Raw genomic sequence first — 10,035 nt, 5'->3', positions numbered from 1 at the left:
CCAACACCTGCTCAGATGTAAGACTTCAAATCTTGGTCTCCAATACTGTAGTGCCCACCTGTAGCTGAGGGAGACAACCAGCCATTGTTCTAAAATGATGGATAAATTTGATTTCTCCCCCTATCTAGAAGCCTTTGAGAGAGAACTGACACTGATTCTAACCACTCTAACAGCTATCAAAATGCCTGAAAGCAAATCCGGAATCCATCACTCTCAAGTCCAGCCTTGGTAGACCAAAGAAAACTGAGGAGGAACCCAATAGAGGGATGCTTTCAGAAGCCCTTGTCAAGAAATTCCAATGGACTCTCATATGAACATTTGAAACGTGCCCTGTTCTGACTTTTTTCTAGTTCCCTGCCTGGAACTTGTAATGCTAATTACTCTTGCCTTTACTTCTCCTTCATGTCTCCTATTCAGGATTCAAAGATTTTCTTTTCCTCCTTGAGGTAAGAGTTATGGAATTTGGGAGTCTTTTAGATAGACCCACTGAAGGGGTTCCCCAGTTGCCTCTTGCCTCAGCCTGTGTCCCTGTTCTACATGGAAGAAGCCAGAGTGGTCTCTGTCCCAATTCCCTATCTGCAAGCTGGGTAACCTCTTCAGAGGATGGTGTGATAAGAATAGGAGGTAGGAATTGGGGAGGCAGTTAGTGTAAAATGACCCCAAAGAAAAGTAGCCAGATTCTTGGCTAAGTCAAAATGTCCTTGGGCCTTTTAGAAACATACTCTGTTCCAAAGGCCAAAAATGTCGAAAGTATTTGGGAGCTCTTATCTAATCCTCAAAAGATTTTAGGGTTACCTCTTCAGAGGGGAGAATGTTAGAGCCGCAAAAAGCTCCATTTAAAAAAAGAGTATATGAATTTATAAGGAAAAAGTGATGGGGAGATATGGGAGGAGTTGGAGGGGAGGGAGTAGGCATGGATTTGATCAAAACACCTTATATGCTTATATCCCTGTATGAAATTCTCAAATTATTTAAAAAGATTAATGTTAACAGTAACAAGTCATTGTTGATAGTATTTGCCTTTGCTATGTCATGAGAATAGCAATTTCCATTTGTGATCATTCCCTACCCCAGAGCCATGATCTCAATTTACTCATAAAAAATAGAAAATTCCTAGAGGGCTTCCTATAAATGTACTTGACTAGTATTCAAAATTCTCAGTCACCAAAAACAAAAAATACTTAAGAGACTGTTACAGCCAAAAGGACTCTAAGGACATATGATGGCTACATATTGATTCTGGAACAGACAAACACATTAGATAGAACCAAGGAACTCTGGAAAAGTGTCAACTTCTGTTAATAATGTTTTATTAATACTGGTGCATTAGTTTGTCAATGTACCATACTGAAATGCTAATATAGGAGGAAATGAATGTGGGAAGTATTGGATCTATCTTTACTGTCTTGGTAATTTTTTTATGAGTCTAAAATTATTCTAAAATACTTTTTGTAAAAAAATTAATAAAAGAAATCAGGCATGGTGGTGCATGCCTATAATCCTAGCACTTGGGAGACTAAGGCAGGAGGCTCTCAAGTTCAAGTCCAACCTGGTATAGAAAGTGAGTTCCAGGCCAATCAGAGCTACATCATAGCAAGACGTTTAAAATAATAAATTAAAATGAAGAAAAGAAAATGTACCCAACAAGATAAAGACTACGTATTAAAAATTATAACAGACATCATACTTCTATGGGGAAATGTGTTTTTACTTTGGAATTGATAATTATACAGAGATTCCTCTTATTTCTACTTCTACTCAATATTTTGATAGAAATACTAATGTGAAACAGAACAAGAAAAAAGATTGGAATCAGAAAATGAGGAACAAAATTAACATGATTGGATTCTGCATGTGAGAAAAATCTAAAACAACCAGAGTTAAAATCGGTAAAAGTGTATGTAAAAGTACTGGTTGGGGCTGGGAAGATGGTTCAGTGGATAAAGTGCTTGCTGCTTGTGAGGATCAGAGTTCATACCCTCAGAACCCACAGAAAAGCCTGGCAGGCTTAGTGGCTTGCTTCCAATTCAGATATGTGGGAGGTGAAGACAAGGATCAGCAGAGCAAGATGGCTAGGTAGACTGGCTGAGCCAGCAAGTTCCATGCTCAAGTGAGCTTCTCTGCTTCAATATATAAGGAGAGCCATTGAGGAAGACATCTGATGTCACCTGTGGCTTCCACATACACACACACATCTGCTCTCACACATATGAATATATACACGCATGCATACCACACACATGCCTATGCAAAAATACTGGTTATTACAGCAATATATGAAAAGCCAACTTTGTTTCTAGAGCAACAGTTTGAAATGCAAATGAAAGTAAGCAAAATATATCCTGTAACCTACAACACCAAAAAATCTAATATAGGAATAAAACTAGCCAGGGAATGCTTAAGAACCTTATGTGGGGGCTGGAGAAATGACACATCGGTTAAGAACACTTGGCGCTCTTCCAGGGGTCCTGAGTTCAGTTCCCAGCACCCACATTTGGTGGCTCATGGCTGCCTGGAACTCTAGCTCCAGGTGATGTAAGACCCTCGTATGACCTCTGTGGGCACCCACATAAGTATGGCATGCACTCGTACAAACACACACATATAAATAAATTAACTCCAGTTCCAGGGAATCTGAAGCCCTCTTCTGACCTAGGTATTGCATGATACGGGGGCACCTACCTACCTACATGCAGGCAATACACTCACACACATAAAATAAATCTTTAAAAAAGAACCTATGGGACATATAAAATATTATTTCAATAAATTAATGAAGTGCAAAAATATGAATTACACTATAATCACAGATATGAAGAGTCAATAATGTATACATTTATTTCCCTAAATTAACCTACAGCTTGACTGAAGTCAAATTAGAAGTTCCAGGGCTATGTGAATGAATGTGTGTATTTATGGGTATGTGTGTGAAATATCATTTAGTGCTAAAACTTAAATTGAGATGTAGTAAGACATATTCTTGAGTGATGGAATAAGAGAAGAGATAACTAAGAATTATGAAAATGATATATGTCACAGTCTCCGAACCCCTTTGTCTTGAGCAGAGGAAAAAGAGGCCATGGCGATGGGGGTCGAGGAGGGGGAAGTGCGCTGTCCACCCCTGTTTCGCTAGCCCTTCTCTCCGAGGACAATCAGACGCGACAGGGAGTAGCTTTAAGTTGGAATTTGTTTATTGTTAAGGCTGAACAATATTTAAAGGCAACAACCACAAGCATAGCAAAGGCGGGGAGGCCGCCATCCAATCAGCTCAGAGGTCACGTATTAGCACGCAGGCCCTTTTCATAGCATAACATAGTGTTCACGAGGTGGTCATGCGTCCTTCACTGGCTAAGCTTTAATTAGTATTACTTTTTTGTTGTTGTTGTGTGTCAAGCTGGCCAGCTGGCTCTGCCTTTACCTAAGCTGATCAGTGTCATTTTGTTATCACACCTCCACAGATCAATTGGAACTGAATGCAGCAGTGCAATAGACATGTTTGTATATGGGCTCTTGATTTGTATGGAAAATGTGCACCTGAAGATCAATGGGGAAGAGGAACACACTTTCAATAAATAACGAAGCAACTGGTTCGCCATCCATTCAACAAGATGCGCTGTTGTACAAATGTCAACTGCAGAGGGATTAAAGACCATTTGTAAAATTGTTCTGAAAATTTCAAGCATTCATGAGATTATGTAGAATGGTAAAGTGAGTATTCATGTATTCCTATATTTCGATCTTCACGTATGATCTATAGACAAAGCAATGTGGGACAAGAAGGACACAGATAATATCAGAGAAGAAAGAACTGAAAGAGACTGGGACGGTGGTCAGTGTCAGAAAATACAACAGATGTTATGAATTGGGGAGGAAGAGAGTCAATGGAAGCTCCTGCTGCACGTTGCCGCAACATACACGGATGGGCTTGTTACTTTCTTGAACCTTTATTTTCAAGGAGGACTATCTGGCACATATCAGTAGATTGGTAAAAAGCTATATGGATTGATGATATACTTTTCCCACCTCCCAACAATACCGAATACCGAGATAACTGCCTGGTGCTCTAAGAAGTTAGACCTGACAGTATTGTTCCAGAGGGCTGACACCCTCTACAGCCCTGGAGGACTTTACAGACTTAGAGACAGTGCCAGGTTTTCCAAACATGAGTGGATCAGTGTCTTTCTTCACCTCATCTGATTAATTGCTCCCTCCCTCCTGCCCTCCCTCCCTCCCTTCCTTCCATCCTTTCTTCTATTTTTTTGATCTTTTTTGAGACAGGGTCTCCCTGTATCTCCAGTTGACCTGGAACTCGCTATGTCGACCAGGCTGACCTTGAACTCACAGAGATCTGCCTGCCTCTGCCTCCTCAGTGTTGGGATTAAAGGCATACCTCTACCTCCTCCTCCACCCCCGTCTCCACCCCGCCTCAGTCCCAGCCTCCGCCTCCTCTTCCTCTTTCTCCTCCTCCTCCACCAGTCTCCCACTCCCAGTAGCCCCAGTGGGCCTAGAACTTGCTATATATAGACCAAGTGGCCTCAGTCTTACAGAGGTTCACCTGCCTCTGCTTCCCAAGTTCTGGGATTAAAGGCCTGTGTCACCACTCTAGGCTAGACAGTTATTCTTGGTGGGGGAAAATGGACTGGAAGCTTAAGCCTCTTCTTTTTTTTTTTTTCTCAGTAGAAGGTATCTTACAAGTCGCATTCTTTTATAGAAATCCCTGTAGGTAGATCTCTGGCATTGGGACTTGAATTACTTAATGGATGGAGGGAAGGTTGTCTGTCTCTTTCCTACTGTCAGACGTATGCTAATGTGGAGAGGACAAGTATTACGAGACTTTTCTTCGTTTTCTGGACCTGGCAATACCCTTTTCTTGTGTCTGAGCATCAGAACGCCATGTTTTCAGTTTTTTGCATTCTAAGACTTGCACCTGTGGTCTTCTAGGCTCTTAGTTCTTCAGCTCCAGACTAAGAGTTTTCACAGCAACTTCCTTGGTTCTGAGGCCTTTGGGCTTGGACTGAGCCAGTCTGGTGGCTTCCCTGGATTTACAGATTGAAGATGGCTTATCACGGACCTTCTTAGCCTCCATAACCATAGCAGTAAATGGCCTCTTATTCACGTATCTATCTATCTGACTGGTTCTGCCTCAGAAGTGGAAATCTCACTCAGAGAAGAAAGCTCTGTTTACAAATCTGGAGGTACCTGGAGACTGAGTCTCAACTCCTGGCCCCCATGACTGCCAGGATTTTGGTGGACTAGCCCATCAGAAATAGCAAAGGGGAAGATTTGTTTTTCTTGAAGGTAAGAGATGAGGAAAATGATTCTGAAATTCTGTCTGGACACAGTACCTGCATCCATGTGCCATGAACATGTGACCTTCAGCTAGTGGCTGTAATGATTAATCCAGAATGATTTGAAGGATAAGCTAGAGTCCTGACACAGGGAGGGAGCTACACCCCACAGCAACCTCTTTTAGGCACTGCAGTCATTGTTGCTGATAAATGGAAAGTTTTAGAACATTACCATATGTCATTAGCTTGTGTGCCAAGGTTTAAAGATGAGCAGATTACTGCAAAAATGGAGCATGAGACCCCCTAATTAAGAAGAGGAGCAGGCCACATCCTTTCAGGGATCGAAGGAAGCTACCTATAGTCCTCCTCACCACTTTTGTCCGTGATATGTGGTTCATTCCTTCTGGGTGTACCACAAACTGAACATCCTGGCTCCTGATAGTTGAGTTGGGCTATGTAATTAGTTCTAGCTAATGTATTGCGTGTAAGTGAGGTGTACTCTTTCTATGTGCAGCATTTAATTACTAGTGTAAGACCCTTTATTTCCCCTTCCCCTTGCTGTGATTATAGACAAACACTGATGAAGCCTCTGTTATTACCTCATCCATGAGTGGTTACAATGTGTACAGAAATCCTTCTGGAGACCCACATTTGACACACACTATAAGGAAAAAGCAGAATTTCTAAAAAATTAAGCTACTGTCATTCTGGGATTCGGAATTGTCACTACAGCAACACGTAAGCTCACCTGACTGCTTATCAAATACAGAATGGGACATTTGCAAGTGGTTAGTCATTGTATGGTGGTGAGATGGAGCACTCATTTTTACCTATGGGAGAGGAGAGTGGGAGTCTCTCTTTCTTTACCAGAAGCTCCACATGTTCCTCTATGGAGTGTGTCAGAATGGAAAATTTCTTGGATTCCTAGACTGTACCATGCTAACCTGTCAGGGAAGAGCCTTTGACTAGAGAAAACACTGCATGTTTTGAGGTAGATCCAACACTGGCCATGGAAAAGTGTCATGGAGCTGGGCCTCTCATATCTACAGTAACAGAAGCTTCCACCAGGGGCATAAGTGATCATTAGTCCTGCTACATTTGTGCAGATGTCCTGCTCCCAACCAGGGACTGGGTAGCAGGGATGATCGTGTCAGCCTGAGCAGGACCAGAGGACACAGTGACTGCGTGTGGAGATTGCTCATACCACCCATCGTAGTTGGTCCAGTAGCTCTTCCCTATGTATTGCCTATAGCTACACGGGAGGGAAAAGGCTATGACCTGGGCTTGTTCAGTCTGTAGGCACAAAGTGAGAATGGATGGCACTGGATCCCAAGCATACTCGGGGGTGATGTTGAAAGAGAGGAAAAAGGAAAGGAAAAAAATCTCTATTGAATGGTGTTTATTTTTTTATTTTTTTATTTTTTTTCTCTTTTTTTATTTTTTAAAAAACATTATTTAATAACCACATGATTAGAAGCATTTCATTACAGCATTAACATATTCAATAACAATTTCCAGAGCAAAGATGCTTCTCTTTCAAAATTAGCTGTAAAATTTGAGGTTCACAGTTAAATTAATACAGTTATACAGTATTGAACTCAGTATAACCCTTATAAGACATAAAATTGAATGAGGTTTTAACTTTTTTTTTAAATTACAACATAGAATAAGTAGATGGCTATGAAACATCTTAAAAGAGCTGTGGAATATACATTCTTTTCAGCAGTCTAGGTAACTTTTTCTAAAATACATCACATTTTTTTTATTCTAAAAAAATGTGAATAGAGTGTTTTTAAAAAATTATTTTATTACTTTTTTTGTGTGTGTTTGAGTGTATTGCCTGTATGTAGGTAGGTGTACCTATGTTGTGCAATTCCCACAGAGGTCAGAAGAGGGTGTCGGATCCCCTAGAACTGCAGTTATAGACGGTTGTAAACCAGCATGTGGGTGCTGGAATTCGAACCTGGGTCCTCTGCAAGACCAGCCAGTGCTCTTAACTACTGAGCCATCGAGCTATCTTTCCAGCCTCTTGAATAGAGTCTTGAATAGTGTACTTGACCTGGGATCAGAGTGGGCTGCCTACCTGGTGAGGGGCCAAGAAAACAGAGTCCTGGAACAGGCTCTCTAATTAACAGTCTCAAGGCCTTTGGATTTTTTCTAGCTAAATTTCAGTGCTGCATCAAGGTTAAAAACAGACAAAGGACATGAAAATAAACAGAGAAAGAAATTGAAATAGAGAATTCTTGAGTTAAGAATACAGAACTTGATTCTGTTGGAGCAAATATTAACCTGTCACAAGAGTTCATGTTCTGCTTTAAAAACTGACTCCTTATACAGCTGCTGGGCTACTATGAAACCATAAGACAATGTTGGAATCTTGGGGCATGGAGACCTCTTATCTCCTATTACTTTCAAACATATTGATATATAAAATGCAGTTAACATTATTAAGAAAACGGGGGACTGGGGAAATGTCTCAGTGGGTAAGAGCACTTGCTGTGAATGCAAGAAGACCCTATTGTGTTACAATTTCCTACTAAGCTCATTAAGACTCAATTCTAAATGCTCAAGAAATTCTGACAGAATGCTATTTAAGACTCAGAATGTAAGTAGCTCAGAAGCCTCAGAATGTCCCTGAAACTGACCAGATGCACTAGGCCCCACCCTCCCCAAGGTTATAGAACCAGTGGGGACTTCTGACGAGGCAGAGACTGGCCAAGCTGCTTCTAAGGGGCTCAGATCAACTGCGCTGCCTGGAAGAGACACTTCAGTCTGTGTCGCTGTCTGCAAGGGTGAAGTGAACATCCAATTTACAGCTTTCACTCCTGCTCTGGTGGGATTTTGGTATTACAGCTCCTTTTGAGTCATCCGGGCTCTTATAAGTAACCCCTCACCCATACTCCTGTTGGTAACCAGGACAAAAACTCATTGGTTTAGCAAGTTAGACTTTCATCTGTTGTCAGTTCCCTAAGCTGGGGTGATTAGGTGTTTGTTCATGCCTCCCCAGAAATACTGTTACACAATAGACCTGAGTTCAAATCTCTAGACTAATGTGTGGTGATTTGAATGATAATGTCCCCCATAAGCTCCAAATAGTTGGACATTTTGTACCCAATTGGTGGCGCTGTTTGGGGACGTTTTAGGAGGTATGGCCTTGCTGGAAGAAGCACATCGCTGGGGGGTGGGGGGCTTTGAGCATTCTTAAGCCTTGTCAGATTTCCAATGGTTCTCTGCTTCCTGCTTGGAGATATTATCACTTGGCTTTCTGCTCTGGCCCACCTCTGCTGTCGTGCCTCCCCTGCCATTGTGAACTCTAACCTTCTGAAACAGTAAGCTCAAATAAACTCTTTCTTTTATAAGTTGCCTTCGTCATGGTGTTTTATCACAGCAACAGAAAGGTAACTAGTGCACTGTCCTAGTTTCTCCATCGCTGTGACAAAACACTCTGACCAATACCAACTTGGGGAGGAAAGGGTTTATTCAGCTTACATCTCCCAGGTCATAGTTCATCTGGGAGCCTAAGGTAGGAACTCAGGGCAGAAACCTGGAGACGAGCTGGAGCACAGGCCATGGAGGAACTCTGCTTACTAGCTTGCTCTCCTGGCCCCTGCTCAGCCTGCTTTCTTATGCAACACAGGCCCACCTGCCCAGGGGTGGCACCACCCACAGTGGGCTGGGCCCTCCCACATCACTCATCAAGAAGATGCCCCACAGACATGGCCACAGGCCAGTCCAATGGAGGCAGTTCCCCAATTGAGGCTCCCTCTATCCAGGTGTGTCAAGTTGACACTAAAGCTATCCAGCACATAAAAGCTATCCACACCCTGTTAAAACCAGGCATGGCTAAATGTGCCTGTAACCTCAGTGTTAGGGGGCAGAGACAGGCATATCCCAGGAGTTCATTGGCGAGCCAGTACAGCCAATGGCGAGCTTCAAGTTCAGTGGGAGACTCTGTGTCAAAAAATAAGGCGTCAACTGATAGAAGGAAACACTTGACCCCTCCTTTGGTGTACACACGCACACACACACACACACACACACAAATTACAAAAAATTATATATAAAAAAGAAATAGGCAAACCTGCCTCAGAATACCCAAGTTTACCATATTCACGTTCTGTCTCACCTTTGAAATTCTGGTCAGGAGAGAGCTTGGAGTAGACCTGAACTGGGTAAACAACACCATGGCAGCACTAAAGGATCACTGGTAGAGCCTGCCGGGCTTTGGAAGAAGCTGGTCGAAGACGAGAGACTTGCAAAGGAGGCGTTGTTAAAAGCAGAAGAAGCTGTGGCACAGGTTCCCTCACTCTAAGGGTTAAGGAAGCCAAGAAGGTGTGGTGGTTTAAATGAAAATGTCTCTCATAGGTTCCAAGTATTTGAACGCTTGGTCACTTGGTGGCACTCTTTGGGAAAGGGCATGGAAACTTTCAGGAGGTGTGGTCTAGCTGAAAGAAGCATTTTACTGGGGGTGAGCATTGAGAGTTCATAGCTTTGTCCCACTTTGAGTTTGCTTTGTCTGCTTCCTGTGCCTGCTTGAAGATGTGAGTGCTCAGATTTCTATTCTGGCTGTCTCTTGCTGTGCCTCCCAACATGATGGACTCTTATCCCTCTGGAAACATAAGCCCAATAAATTCTTTCTTCTATTAGTTGCCATGATCATGGTGTTTATCACAGCAACAAAAATAACTAATACAGAAGTGGAGGGATATCACACGGCTTTCCTCAGCCTATCCCTTAGGGTAGTTAT

Source organism: Nannospalax galili, unplaced genomic scaffold (genome assembly GCF_000622305.1).
Source record: "Nannospalax galili isolate Female #2095 unplaced genomic scaffold, S.galili_v1.0 scaffold513, whole genome shotgun sequence".
NCBI lineage: Eukaryota > Metazoa > Chordata > Mammalia > Rodentia > Spalacidae > Nannospalax > Nannospalax galili.
Note: the sequence above shows the minus strand (reverse complement) of the source record.